The sequence below is a fragment of the Oryctolagus cuniculus genome, chromosome 11, assembly GCF_964237555.1.
Source record: "Oryctolagus cuniculus chromosome 11, mOryCun1.1, whole genome shotgun sequence".
Taxonomy (NCBI): domain Eukaryota; kingdom Metazoa; phylum Chordata; class Mammalia; order Lagomorpha; family Leporidae; genus Oryctolagus; species Oryctolagus cuniculus.
The window spans coordinates 13,321,282-13,336,815 of record NC_091442.1 but is presented as its reverse complement, the minus strand read 5'-3'; positions in this window follow the sequence as shown (position 1 = coordinate 13,336,815).

Below are 15,534 nucleotides of genomic sequence, written 5' to 3'. Positions count from 1 at the left end.
AGGAGCCAGGAGCTTCTTCCAGGTCTCCCAAGCGGGTGCAGAGGCCCAAGGACCTAGGTCATCTTCCACTGCTTTCCCAGACCATAGCAGAGAGCTGGATGGGAAATGGAGCAGCTGGGACTTGAACTGGCCTCCATGTGGGATGCCGGCACTGACGGCCCCCTCTGATCCATTTTTGACTTTAAACTTTCTTCTTCCCAGAAAGCCTAATAAGAATAGTTGTTTCCTTTTCCAATTTTGTCATGGCTTACTTTTTCCTTTTTAATAATTAGATCTTTAATCCAATTAAAAATGATTTCGATGGCTGAGGTCTCATCTTTGGTGATATTAGATTAATTAGATTCCTTCTCTCCCCGAGCTATCCCAACACAGAATAGCTCCCCAAGACCATTTTTTGTGTCTCTTGTGTATCATATGACATTCTTTTTTTTAAAAAATATTTATTTATTTGGAAGTCAGAGTTACATAGAGAGAGCAGAGGCAGAGAGAGAGAGAGAGAGAGAGAGAGAGGTCTTCCATCCGCTGGTTCAATCCCCGATTGGCAGCAATGGCTGGAGCTGTGCCAATCCGAAACCAAGAGCCGGGAACTTCCTCTGGGTCTCCCACACGGGTACAAGGACTCAAGGACTTGGGCCATTTCTACTGCTTTCCCAGACCATAGTAGAGAGCTGGATCAGAAGTGGAGCAGCTGGGTCTGAAACCGGCACCCATATGGGATGCTGGCTCTTCAGGCCAGGACGTTAACCCACTGTGCCACAGCGCTGGCCCCCATCAGATGACATTCTTTTCTAGGGGGGGTTACAATATCTCAATTCACTGTTGTTTCAATGATTATTGATCCAAATGGAAGATTTTTCGCCATTCTGTTGCCAGAAACATGTGAAATGCACTTGAAACTATTTAAAGGAGATTTTCTTCAGTGAAGTAAATGAATTTTGTTTATACTACTCAGATGACCAGGCCATTGGATCATGGTATGGTAGAGCTGGGAGCACAGACTGTGGGTTTGGACAACCTGGGTTGAGATCCTGGCTGCCCACTAACCAGGTGACCTTGGACATGCCATCAACCTCCTCTCACCTTGGTCTGCTCCCTTGTAGCAGTGGAATGGTAACAGTACCCACCGCAGAAGATCAGCGTGCATGCACATGCGTAGACATAGGCACACCACTTAGAACTATGCCACCACAGAGTGCTCGGTGAGCTTGCTGGGCGTGGTGTGTTAGCATGGTACTCCCTCCCGTAGGACTGCATATGTCTCTTCTTGAATTACATCCATTAAGAAGCTGTATAATGGGATGGGAGGAGACTTTTTCTGTTACCTCCTAATCTGTGACTTTGGACACACAATTTGGGACAAGGTGCTACCCAATATATTGTAATGCAAAGGCCCTTAGCCTGAGGTTCATGAACCTGATAGGAAAAAGCCCACTTCCTCATTTTCACTTATCTCTAACTGAAATTATTTCTTTCTTATGAATGCAGGCTAATATTGCACATCAAGTATAGTCTGCTACATCGTCTCCAATAGAAATCAGATATTTCTAATAATTTTTGGAGTTTGTTTAGGATTTATTTGAAAGGCAGTCACAGAAAGAGGGATAGATAGAGAGCCACTGGTTCACTCCCCAGATGGCCACATCGGCCAGGGATAGGCCAGGCTGAATCCAGGAACCAGGAGCTTCTCTGGGTCTCCCATGTAGGTACAGGGGCCCAAGGACTTGGGCCATCTTCTACTGCTTTCCCAGGTCATAGCAGAGAGCTAGATCAGAAGTAGAGTAGCCAGGACTTGAACCAGCACCTATATGGAATGCCAGCACTGCTTAACATGTTACAGCACAACACCAGCCCCCTAACCTCATCACTTTACAGCTGTTGCAGATGTCTTGAATTACTGTTTGCATTCACCATCAGTTTAAAGTTATGAAGGCTTTGGGGGCAGGCACTGTGGGACATCTGCATCCCACAGTGGCATGGACGGCTTCACACCCTGGGTACTGGGCTTCCAGTCCAGCTTTCTGCTAATGGGCCTGGCTAGGCAGCAGATGACAGCCAAGAACTTGGGTCCCTGCATCCGTGTGAGACCAGGTTGGAATTCCTGACTCCTGGCTTCAGCCTGGCCCAGCTCTGGCTGTTGTGGGCATCTGAGAAGTGAACAAGTGGATGGAAGATCTCTCTACCTCTACCTCTCTCTCTCTCTCTCTCTCTCTCTCTCTCTCTCTCTCTATCTTTATCTCTCTACCTCTATCTTTATCTCTCTCTACCTCTATCTCTACCTCTATGTTTCTCTACCTCTATCTCTACCTCTATGTTTCTCTACATCTACCTCTATCTCTACCTCTCTCTCCATCTCTATCTCTCTCTGTCTCTGTCTCTATCTCTGCCTCTGCCTCTATCTCTACCTCTATCTCTATCTCTCTTACTCTGCCTTTAAAATAAATAAACAAACAAATAAATAAATCTTAAAATTTTGGAGGCTTTAGAATTGCTGCTCACTCTTGGTATTTAATCTATTAATAAAGAAGCACGTATAGTGCTATGTCACACTTGCCTTAATATTTTGATTTCTGTATTTTGATATAATTGGTTTTCTTTGTAACTCTATTTTATTTTATACATTTACAGATTTCTTATGAGAATGCTCGTAGAATTCCCCAGACAGGGGGCCAGCATTGTGGCACAGTGGTTAAAGCCACTGTCTGTGACTTTAACCTGTTGTACCATAGCACTGGCCCCAGTAAATCTTAAAAAAAAAAAAGAATTCCCCAGATGGCTAGAGGATCCACAACACACTCATGCACACATATACATACAAACACACACACACACACACACACACACAGGATTCCTGCTCTTAAGGACGTAAGGAATCTCTGAGGTGAGAAGCCCTCCTCACTCTCCCTGGGGAGCACAAAGAGGTGAGGACTTTTCTGGGTCAGGCACTGTGCTGAGGGTTTTGTGTATTTATCTTTATTTAATCTTCCCAACACCTTGACGTAGGCTTTTTTTTTTTTTAAGATTTATTTGTTTATTTTGACAGGCAGAGTTAAACAGTGAGAGAGAGAGAGAGACAGACAGACAGAGAGAAAGGTCTTCCTTTTTCCGTTGGTTCATCCCCCAAGTGGCCACCACGGCCGGTGTGTTGTGGCCGGCGTGCTGCGCCGATCCAAAGCCAGGAGCCAGGTGCTTCCTCCTGGTCTCCCATGCAGGTGCAGGGCCCAAGCACTTGGGCCATCCTCCACTGCCTTCCTGGGCCACAGCAGAGAGCTGGACTGGAAGAGGAATGACCGGGACAGAGTCTGGCGCGCCGACTGGGACTAGAACCTGGGGTGCTGGCACCGCAGGTGGAGGATTAGCCTATTGAGCTGTGGCGCCAGCCTATTTAGTTATTTGGAAGTCAGTGTTACACACAGAGAGAAATAGAGGCAGAGAGAGAGAGAGAGAGAGGTGTTCCATCTGCTGATTCACTCCCCAATTGGCTGCAACGGCAAGAGCTACCCTGATCCGAAGGTAGGAGCCAGGAGCTTCTTCCAGGTCTCCCACGTGGGTGCAGGGCCCCAAGGACTTGTGCCATCTTCTACTGCTTTCCCAGATCATAGCAGAGAGCAGGATCAGAAGTGGAGCAGCCAAAACATGAACTGGCGCCTGTGTGGGATGCCGGCACTGCAGGCGGCAGCTTTACCTGCTACGCCACAGCACCGGCCCCAAGAAGTGGGTTTTTATTATTGTCCCCATTTTATAGAAGAAAATATTGAGGCTCAGAGGAGTGCGTGAATTGCTCATGGTCCCGGAGCAGTGACTGGTGCTGGATTCCATGCTCCAATAGCTGTGCCTGCCACACAGAACCTCTGAGCCTGGCCACTTGAGATAAGTACCTCATTCTCACTCTACAGACAAGGAAACCGAGTCTGGAGAAGGAAAGTCCCTTTTCCTCAGCGCTGTGTGACACGGTCAGGCTGTGACTTCAAAGGTCCCACATTCTCCTGTACCCTGCAGGGATAATTACATGTGTAGCCTGCGAGAGGTGATGGTTGGCCAGATACATGACTCAGGCAAACCGTTACATGCCTTCCATCAGGATTAGATGGTTTGGAAGGAAATTACTACTCTGAGTGCGTTCACTCTGAGGCCACAGAGCTGTGTGGGGAGCGTCCTGGTGGATGTGAAAGACACACTAGCATTTGGAAAACTCCATTAGCTGCTATTGTCTAGACTAGAGAGTCAAAAGGAGGAAGCCGGAGATAAAAGAATTCACAAGTGGGAAGTTCTGTGTTGGGGGCTCCTGCTGAAACAGAAAGAACCATTATTTTGAAACCATTAATGATGAACTTGGTAAGGATCAAAGTAGTCTTGTGACCTGTAAATCTAATGAAATGAAAGTGAGGTAATGGCATGTTTTATAATGCCGACGGATCTGAGACGCTGGAAATTATCTCAGCATGAGCACTACACGGGAAGAGCGAACAATGGAAGCCATCCAGACAAGGATCTTTATTCAGCTGTATTTATAGCAGGCCTTCGCCTTGTCTTTCAACGTGGGGATCACAAAGGCGCCTGTTGCACCTTGCTGGGTGTATGAAAATGCAGCGGTTGGCACAGTCCCTGCACAAAGGAGGGAAAGACGACAAGGGGGATGAATAGCTCTGGCTCTGGCTCCAAGGGGAGGGGAGACAGCAAGCAAGACAGAACCTGGGAGAGAAAAGAACCGAAAGAGGGTCTTCCCACCTCGCCCAAGCCCATTTCTCTAGAACTGAGCTGTCTCATAGTCGTCACTGACTGTGGCTATTTACATTTGCCAAAATTAAATACAGGGGCAGGTGTTTGGCCTGGGGGTTAAGATGCTGCTTGGGAAGCCTGCATTTGGTATTGGAGTGCCTACGTTTGTGTCCAGCTCTGTTCCTGCTTCCTGCTTCCTGCTATTGTGCACCCTGGGAGACAGCAGGTGATAGCTCAAGTGGTTGGGTCCCTGCTCCCCACAGGACAGACCTGAATCGGGCTCCTGGATTCTGGCTTCAGCCAGCCCAATCTTGGCTCTTGTTGATATCTGAGTAACGAAATGGCAAATGGAAGTTCCCTGTCTGCCAGTGTCTCTGCCTTTGAAAGGAAAAATGAAAGAAAGAGAAATTCCACTAGTCGAGGCTTCTTGTCATGCATTTTTTTAAAAAAGGAAAAAAAGTAAATCTAATTGTTGAAAGCTCACTGCCTCAGCTAATAGGTACACTCCAAGTGTTCAACAGGTACAGGTAGCTAGTGGATACCACACTGGGCACTGCAGATATAGTGCGTTTCCATCACAGAAAGTTCCCCTGGGCAATATTCAAAAGTCAGCACAGGGGTCCATGATAAGACAGAAGAGTGGAGTCTTCTAAGATAGCACAGGGGTCCCAGGTCCTGTTGGGACCCTCAATGAGCTACTGGCACTCTCCAGAACTCGGTTTCCTAATATTATTGATTAATATTTTTAACCAGACATTATAAAGAGATAGTCACATAATTAATTTAGTCTTAAGATGACAGGCGAGTTCTTAGGGCCCCTTTACAGGAGAGGAAGTGGAGGTTAAGAACCTGCTCAGTGGGGCTGGCTTTGTAGTGCAGCAGGTTAAGCTGCCCCCTGCGATGCCGGCATCCCGTATCAGAGCACCGGTTCGAGTCCCGGCTGCTCTGCTTCTGATCCAGCTCCCTGCCACTGTGTTTGGGAAGGCAGCAGATGATGGCCCAAGTATCTGGGCCCCTGTCACTATGTGGGAGACCTGGATGGAGCTCCTGGCTCCTGGCTTCAGGTTGGCCCAGCCCTGGCCATTGCAGCCATCTGAGGAGTGAACCAGTGGATGGAAGTGTGCTGTCTCTGTCTCTCTCTGTACCTTTTTTTTCCAAATAAAAGTCCCATAGTCAGTAGCAAAACTGGATTTTGTATCCAGGTCTCTGACTTCTGAAGTCACTGTCCTATCCTCCTAGCCACACTGCCTCCTGCTTTAGTCCTCATTTGTAACTCATGGAGTCGTAGCTGGATTCCCCCAGAAAAAGAAGCTGAAATGAGGATTTGAGTCAGGTAGTTTATCTGGGAGGTGACCCCAGGAAGCACGGGTGAGGGCATGGGGAAGTGAAACAGAGAGGGGAAGGAAGAATTTACCGGGTGAGCCAGGAGCGGGTTCCACTGTGGGCAGCTTCATCTTGGAGACCACATAGAACTTCTGCCTCTCAGTTGTCCTACATAATGGAAGGGGGAAGTTGGTGCATCTATCCACCAACTCCTCACCTGTCATGGTAGGAGGCTATTCCAGGGGCATTAACCGTGGCACTTCGGCCCCGCCACCCTCAAGGGCTAAACATGCTCTTGTGGTCACAAAAGATCTGCCTACACTGGATAGGATGGGAGGTTGTCAGCTAAACGTGTGAATTTGCAAAGTTTTTCGGAAAGTATTTTGAAAAATTCTGTTAGCGTTTACAATATACTTACCCACAAATTCATTCTATAAATATATTCAAGAGAAATACAAGGACGAGTGCCTAAGCATATGTGCACACGGCTGTGTGTTCTTGCATGCTTTCCCAGCGTGAAAAACTGGATGGTAGAATCAACTGTGCCAAGTCCACACCATGGAATATTACACATTTTTAAAAAGAATATGTCCTATCTGTGTTTAGCTTAGACTTATTTCCATGATACATTGTTAAGTAGAAAAGTGGCTGCATAAAAATGTTGCTATTCCTTTTCTTGTGAAATGAAGAAATATTTTCTTAAACATGTAGGAAACACAATAGGCTGTTAGGGGCAGGGTAATGAGTAGCTAAATGGAAAAAAAAAACAGTTGTTGATAACAATTGAAATAATGTAGATATTATGATGTTAAAGGAAAATGAGAAATAGGTGCTCCATCTATGATATCCTTGGGGAAAAGAAATCTAAAGGGAAAAAGGTTACAAAGTGACTCATACAAATGTATCCATGTAAACATTGATTTAATTTGGGGATGGACCCCTGGGTCATTTTCCGATCTGTAATAAAGTGTCCATTTCATGTAAATATATGAGTGGAGATGGCTGGATATTCACTGGACTATGGCTACATGAGAAGATGCAGAATTGTATCCTTGATCTGGATTCCCCACCTTTCTTTTTCTCACTCTTTCACTGAGAAGAAGTTTCCCGCCTTTTGACTTTTGAACCTAGCTCCCCTACAGGATCGGGCCAAGAAAGCATCTGCCTGCTTTGGGTTTTAGGGCCTGGTGTGTGGGAGGAAGGTGAGAGGAGGAGATTCCACCCTGCAGAGACAAAGGCAAGCTGGAGCAGGTGCACGGTCGGAGGCGCACGCAGGGCCAATGGACTGCTTTGGCTGCTCGGCAGCTGCACGCCCTCCTTACCTGGGAGGAAAAGGGCCATCAGGCAGCCAGAATGTGGAGTGTAAGCCAAGTGTGGCCACTCTGAAGTTCCTTCCCAGGACCTTTTTTTTTTTTTTTTTTTTAAAGAGAGGAGAGGCAGAGAAAGAGAGGTCTTCCATTCACTGGTTCACTCCCCAAATGGACGCAATGGCTGGAGATGGGACAGTCTGAAGCCAGGAGCCTGGAGCTTCTTCCAGGTCTCCCAGGTGGGTGCAGGGGTACAAGCCTTAGGCCTTCTTCTACTGCCTTCTCAGGCCACAGCAGAGAGCTGGATCAGAAGTGGAGCAGCCAGGCCTCGAACTGGCACCCATATGGAATGCTGGTACTGCAGACAGAGGCTATACCTGCTATGCCACAGCGCTGGCTCCCCTTCCCAGGACTTTTATTTTTAAAAAAAAAAGTTCTATTAAGCTGGCGCCGCGGCTCACTAGCTAATCCTCTGCCTTGCGGCGCCGGCACACCGGGTTCTAGTCCTGGTCATGGTGCTGGATTCTGTCCCGGTTGCCCCTCTTCCAGGCCAGCTCTCTGCTGTGGCCAGGGAGTGCAGTGGAGGATGGCCCAGGTCCTTGGGCCCTGCACCCCATGGGAGACCAGGAGAAGCACCTGGCTCCTGCCATCAGATCAGCGCGGTGTGCCTGCCGCAGCGCGCCGGCCGCAGCAGCCAGTGGAGGGTGAACCAATGGCAAAAGGAAGACCTTTCTCTCTGTCTCTCTCTCTATCCACTCTGCCTGTCAAAAAAAAAAAAAAAAGTTTTATTTATTTTATTTGAAAGACTTACACACAGAGAGAAGGAAAGGTAGAGAGAGAGGTCTTCCATCTGCTGGTTCATTTCCCAGTTGGCCACAATGGCAGAAGCTGTGCCAATCCGAAGCCAGGAGTCAGGAGCTTCTTCTGGGTCTCCCACGTGGGTGCAGGGGTCCAAGGACTTGGGCCATCTTCTACTGCTTTCCCAGGCCACAGCAGAGAGCTGGATCCTTCTCAGGACTTTTAATCTTGAGGGAGTGATGCTCAAGTTCAGAGCCAGTTAGAGATTGTAGTTATCTACTACTGGGTAAGAAGTTATCCTACCCCTCTTGGTCTCTTCCCCTCTCTCTGTAACTCTGACTTTCAAATAAATAAATAGATCTTTAAAAAAGGAAGGGGAGTAATGTTGTGGTGTAGTGGGTAAAAACTGTTGCCTGCGATGCAGGCATCCCATACGGGTGCCAGTTGGAATCCCAGCTGCTCTACTTCTGATCCAGCTCCCTGCTAATGGTCTGGGAAAAGCAGCAGAAAATGGCCCAGGTTCTTGGGCCCCTGCACTCTTGTAGAAAACCCAGATGAAGTTCCTGACTCCTGGCTTTGACCATCTGTGGAGTGAACCAGCAATTGGAAGATTCTCTCTTGGCTGGTGCCACAGCTCACTGGGCTAATCCTCCGCCTTGCAGCGCCGGCACCCCGGGTTCTAGTCCCGGTCGGGGCACTGGATTCTGTCCCGGTTGCCCCTCTTCCAGGCCAGAACTCTGCTGTGGCCAGGGAGTGCAGTGGAGGATGGCCCAAGTGCTTGGGCCCTGCACCCCATGGGAGACCAGGAGAAGCACCTGGCTCCTGCCATCAGATCAGCGCGGTGTGCCTGCCGCAGCGCGCCGGCTGCAGTGGCCATTGGAGGGTGAACCAACGGCAAAAGGAAGACCTTTCTCTCTGTCTCTCTCTCTATCCACTCTGCCTGTCAGAAAAAAAAAAAAAAAGTTTTATTTATTTTATTTGAAAGACTTACACACAGAGAGAAGGAAAGGTAGAGAGAAAGGTCTTCCATCTGCTGGTTCATTTCCCAGTTGGCCACAATGGCAGAAGCTGTGCCAATCCGAAGCCAGGAGTCAGGAGCTTCTTCTTGGTCTCCCACGTGGGTGCAGGGGTCCAAGGACTTGGGCCATCTTCTACTGCTTTCCCAGGCCACAGCAGAGAGCTGGATCCTTCTCAGGACTTTTAATCTTGAGGGAGTGATGCTCAAGTTCAGAGCCAGTTAGAGATTGTAGTTATCTACTACTGGGTAAGAAGTTATCCTACCCCTCTCGGTCTCTTCCTCTCTCTCTGTAACTCTGACTTTCAAATAAATAAATAGATCTTTAAAAAAGGAAGGGGAGTAATGTTGTGGTATAGTGGGTAAAAACTGTTGCCTGCAATGCAGGCATCCCATACAGGTGCCAGTTGGAGTCCCAGCTGCTCTACTTCTGATCCAGCTCCCTGCTAATGGTCTGGGAAAAGCAGCAGAAAATGGCCCAGGTTCTTGGGCCCCTGCACTCTTGTAGAAAACCCAGATGAAGTTCCTGACTCCTGGCTTTGACCATCTGTGGAGTGAACCAGCAATTGGAAGATTCTCTCTTGGCTGGTGCCACGGCTCACTGGGCTAATCCTCCACCTTGCGGCGCCGGCACACCGGGTTCTAGTCCTGGTCGGGGCACCGGATTCTGTCCCGGTTGCCCCTCTTCCAGGCCAGCTCTCCGCTGTGGCCCGGGAGTGCAGTGGAGGATGGCCCAAGTCCTTGGGCCCTGCACCCGCATGGGAAACCAGGAGAAGCACCTGGCTTTTGGCTTCGGATCAGCGCTGTGCGCCAGCCGCAGTGGCCATTGGAGGGTGAACCAACAGAAAAGGAAGACCTTTCTCTCTGTCTCTCTCTCTCACTGTCCACTCTCTCTCTTTCTCTCTCTCTGTACCTTTCAAGAAAATAAGTTCATAAATCTTTTTTTAAAGTTCTCCTACAAGGTAGTGGTTTGAAACAACAAGCATCTATTATTTCACAGTGTCTGTGAGTGGGATTCCAGGGCAGTGAGCTGGGCAGTTCTGGGTAGTCTGGAATCAAGTTTTCAGGTGGGGCGGAAGTCAGGTGAGGCTTGACTTGGGCTGGAGGACCCACTTCCAAGGTTACTTATGTGGCTGATGCCTGGAAGTTTTTGTTCCTTGCCACATGTGTCTCTGCAGAGTGACACGACATAGTAGGCAGTTGGGTTGCCCATAAGCCTGAGAGAGAAAGAGAAAGAGGGAGAGAGACACACAGAGAGAGAGAGTCCGAGCAAGCACACTAGATAGAGCTGACCTCAGATAGAGCTGTCTCCACTTTGTTGGCTTCTATGAGGACACACAAGGGTTATCTTGGAGGTCAGCAACTCAGGGATGGCTTGGGAGAACTCTTCTGTGGCAGGGTGTCATGTACATCCGGTGTCCCGGTGTTCGTGCCCGAGTCTCACTCTTCAGCCTTCTGGTCAATTCCATGAGCTGCCCAACACGCTTCCAATATTATCCTCTAATTTAAGGCCATCAGCTCTGTCTTCTGTTGTTCTCAAGGACAACCTGGACGAGGACAGGTGTCACGAGAGAGGACAGTGGCAGGGGAGGTGGCTTGGTAGTGGAGGGAACTCATTTTCGAGAAGGTGGGCATGGGCGGCCTCTCTGAGGAGATGCCACCTGCCCCAGCCCTGGATGGTGAGGAAGACTCAGCAGACGACGCCTGGAGAGGGGGCAAGGGAGCAACACGAGGCTCTGGGGTGGGACGAGATGGCTGGACGGCCGGAGGGTTAGCAAGCCAGTGGGCAGTGGAGGGGGAGGCCAGAAGAAGCAATGGCAGAGAATTTGTATCCCTTGCCTGTGACCAAAGCCGTCTCTTATCCCAGACACCAGAGTCCGCAAAGCCTGAGGACCAGACCCACAGCCTCCTTGTCTGGAAATGAGAATCGGCCGGGTCAGTCCATAGCTTTAACCAGATTGTGAAAAAGAAACTGCAGTTTGTCACTCACACATCCGTTTGTCTGGTTCTTGGGTTTTCCCAATTTTTATTGGATTCTTTCTTGAGTTCCTTAGTTCTTTTTGATAAATTCCAGCCTAACTCTGCAGAACTAAAGTGAAAGATTTCTGTGAGGCCTGGGGATCCCAGCTAGGGAGCTGGTGGAGATGGGCAGTTTTCCAGGCTAGCGTGGGGCTGAGCAGGTGCACCCGAAGCAATCCCTTCAGCCTCATGACGTCACAGTCCCACATCTATACAAACGCGTGTTTAGCATTCGGCACGTGCCTGAGCTCTTTGTCAGCATCAGGTCACACAGATGACCCAGACACTGCTCCTCCTCTCCGGGAATCAGGCTAGCTAGGGGTGGCCCAGTGCGAAGGCTACTGAGTGGGAGTTTCTTGTTGCTTAGGAGTCAGCAATACCCACAGCCAAAAAACAAACAAACCAGGCCCAGCATCCCTTGCATTCTCGGGGACCAGGTACTCTCTCCAGAGTTCACTGAGGGAAGTGGAGCTGGCCCCAAACCCACTCACCGAGACCCTGGTTTTCTCTTCCTTGACTGTGTAACCATCTGAGCAAGGGGAGGTCTTGCTCTCATTGAGGCTTGCAGCGTGTCCAGTGGGGGGTAATCCCCTTCTCTCCCAGCAAACACGAGGGGAATTCCAAAGGACTCTCAAGTGGAGGCTGACAGGGGCTGCTGGGGTGCTGCTTCCTGACAGGGGATCTGCGTGGCAGTGGGCACTACCATACTGATGGGAGCGGAAAGGGTGGGTCCCGTGGAGCAGCTGACCAGGTGGACACTGCCATGGTCAGCCAGGCTGCGGCACCCAAGCAAGCCGGGCAGGAGGATCCCACCAAGGGATGGACTCGGGTGGTGGGGTGAAGTAGGAGAGGTCAAGTGTACACAGGATGCCTGTGCAGGGGAGACGCCTCCAAGAAACCTACGCTTGGCTTCTCTTCTGTTTCCTGGCCTCTTGCCAGGAGGGGGCTGGCTGTAGCCCTGCGCCCCCAGGGTGCGTGGTCTGTGGGCCACCTGCTCTAGACTTCCTGGCCTAGATGCTCCTCCACGTGGCTGGTTCCTGGTGCTCGGTATGAACCCAGATTTACCTCTCTCTCTTAGATAAAGCTCTCACTCTCCTATGCATCATTCTTACTAAATAAAAGCCTAAAATGTAAGTAGGTAGGTAGGTAGGTAGGTAGGTAGGTAGGTAGGTAGGTAGAAAGAAAGAAACAAAGAAAGAAAGAAAGAAAGAAAGAAACCTACTCCTGGGTCCCCTGAGAAACCAGATATAGACACTCGCCACTCTGGGGAGCCAAGGAAGCAGTCAGCCAGCAGAGAGGGGGCCCTTGCCTGGGGCTGGACCTGAGGCTAGGGTGTCTCCCAGCCAGGCCATATGCCCTCCCCCTCCCTTTCCCCTTCTACTTGTAGCAGGAGGATCCTGGCTTGAGTTCACCCTTGGCTGAGTAAGAGAGAAGACAAAATGAGGTTTGAATTGAGTTTGTGAATCAAGCTTTAAAGGATGGATGGAGGTTTAACAACAGAAAGGGTCCAAAAGTGATGCAATCCGCCCAGGCTGCCATCAGGTGATGAGGCAAAGCGATTCTGCACCAGAGAGGAAAGCTGCATTATCTTACCCCACAGAGTTGAGTCAGCTCAACACACCGGTTCCACAAATAAACAGGATTTCGGAAAACTGTGTGGTGGGGCCGGAGTCTTGCTTAGGGAAGCAGCCACTGCCCAGGGCTCCCGGAGGGCCCGAGGTTGTAGGTGTGTGCATCTAGGCCGGGCTGCCGCGGAGGGCTTCCCAGAGGAGGGGCACCCAGGCTGAGCCTTGAAGGAGGAGATGAAAGGAAAGTGGGGAACGGGCTTCCCAGGCAGGGGAGACAGCGCAGATGGTCTGGGCAGTGGGCTGGAAGGATGTTGAGAGAGGAAGACCAGGAGGCGTGCGGCCTTGAGTCCCTGTGAGCTTAGGGAGGGAGGGCCTTGGGGAGCTGCCTCAAACCAGGGAGCACCACAGTCAGGTTTAGATAGAACTCTGGTCCCCAGATGCCTGCAGCGCTGGGGACCCTTGACCCCCAGGCATGCTCCTGTCCTTCTCACCAGCACAGTGACCCCACTGCCCTACTAAAGCCATTTCTACTGTGATCCTAAAATCCTGGGTCCTCCCTCTCTGACTACGTTTGCCTTCTCCCAAAGCTGAGCCCTACATGGATTCCATCTTGGATGGGACTGAACATTGCTCTCCTCCCTCAAGTCCCCTCTCCTCCCTCACTCCGGCCCACTCTGCTCAGTGCACAAAGATTCCGTGCTTTCTCTGGGCCTGTGCCTGCCAGCCCGTGGCTCCTCAGGATACGCGGTACTAAAATATCTTCCCTTTATCTTATCTGATCTTCACCCCACGGGCCAATCCGAAGGCTACTATTTATTCTTTCACACATTAATTTAAGCTGCTGTAATTGCTGCTATGATATGTTTTATATAATATAATTAATGTTTTAATTCTGTGTACTTGCTTCTCCAGGCAGTTTGTGAAGGGCCCAATTTTGGAATCAAGTAAATAAAGACTAAGTAATGGCTGAAGTTATTATAGGAACGCCTCCCGCCCAAAGGAATCAAGACTCCGCTGGCTTTCTCGGAGTGTGTTAAAAAAGGAAGAGCTGTTTCCATCTTCTCTTCGTCCTGGGCATGCTTGGGTGGTTTCAGTGAAGTCCCTGGGGCCCGGTTTTGTGTGATGCTGGTCTTTTGCAGTCTGCCTTTCAGGCCTCGGTCCACGGGGCTGCCCGGGCTTGAGGTCTGTGTTGAGGCCGACAGCTGGTACCCCCATCCCCTGCTGCTTCTCACAGTAGAGGCTGCGCTCAGGATGAGACAGTGCGGAACCTGTTCACTCACTGCGCTAGCCAGCCTGGCCCCATGACAGGGAAACAGCTGAGGCAGCTTGCTTCATAAGGAGAAAAGGCTTATTTAGTTCAGTTTGGGCAGTTCAAGTCCAAGATCAGGCCTCCTCGGTGCTCTCTGGTGAGGGTGGCAGATGGCAATGGCATGGCGTGTGTGGAAGCAGGATCACATGGTGGCCAGGAAGCAGAGAGAGCGTTGAGTCCCAACTCCAGCTTTCACAGTGTCAATCCCGGGGCTGGCGCTGTGGTGCGGTGAGCTAACGTGCAATACTGGCATCCCAGATCGGAATGATGGCTCCCGTCCTGGCTGCTCCACTTCTGATCCAGCTCCCTGCTAATGGCCTGGGAAAAGCAGCGGAAGATGGCCCACGTGTCTGAGCCCCTACCACCCACCTGGGGGACCTGTATGGAGTTCCTGGCTCCTGGTTTCAGCCTGGATCAGCCCTGGTGGTTGTGGTCATTTGGGGAGTGAACCAGCAGATAGAAGATCGATCTTTCGCTGACTCTCACATAAATAAATAAAGCTACCTTCCAAGGACATGCCCCAGTGACCTCAGGCCTTCCCTCTGGGCTCACCTAAAGCTTCCACCACCTTTTAATAACATCACCTTCAGGGCACTCCACATCCAAACCACAGCACTCGTTTATGTATTGATCCAACCAGTGTGCATCGGTGGCCTACTGTGCACCCAGGATGGACAGATTCAGCCCTGCTCGTCAGGAGCTCGCGGCCACATGGGAGCAGGAAGATAGAGTCGAAGCCTGGGAACAATGGGGAGGAGGCAAGGTGGGGGGAGGACCCACCTCTGTCACAGCAGGTTGGGGCAGGCTCACGAGAGGCAACATTTAAAATGGTTCCAGGAGGGGGAAAGGAAGGAAGGAACGGAAAGACACAGGGAGAAAACCAGGAGGGGAAAAAAGAGGGTGTGTTTGGGAGATGAGGAGGTGGACACAGCCGAGGCCAGTGGGCCTCGGAGGACGTGGCGGGAGTAAGCATGGTGAGAGAGGCCGGTGTGGAGTGAGAAGGCTTGCTGGCTGGCTTTGCCAAGATATGGAGTTTGGACAATCCTGAGTGTCTAGGGGTGCCCCAAGAGGTGTTTAAGCAAGAAAGTGCCCTGGTCAGATCAGATCAGGAGTTCACCAAGAGAACGCCACAGTGAGGAGAGAGTGGGGGGTGGCCTGGCCGGTGGTAGGGGCTCAACAAGTACTTACTGAGTGAGGCTGATGGGACAGTCCAGATGAGCCTCTGAATCCCGCCAGTGGCAGAGGTGACCGGAAAAGGGGATGGACTCCCCCAGGCAAGAGTGCTCTTGGCAGCACGAACCCTCCTCTGCCAGTCCCCTGCCGTGCAGCCTGTCCTCTCAGCCTGCCAGAAACTCAGGGCTGGGGGGAGGGGGTCATCACGCCAGTCACCATCTAGTTTGAGTTCTTCGGGTTTCCTTGCGGGTGGGGGGACACTGAGGCACAAGGCAACACAGGTCATCAGAGATTGAGCTTGGATCA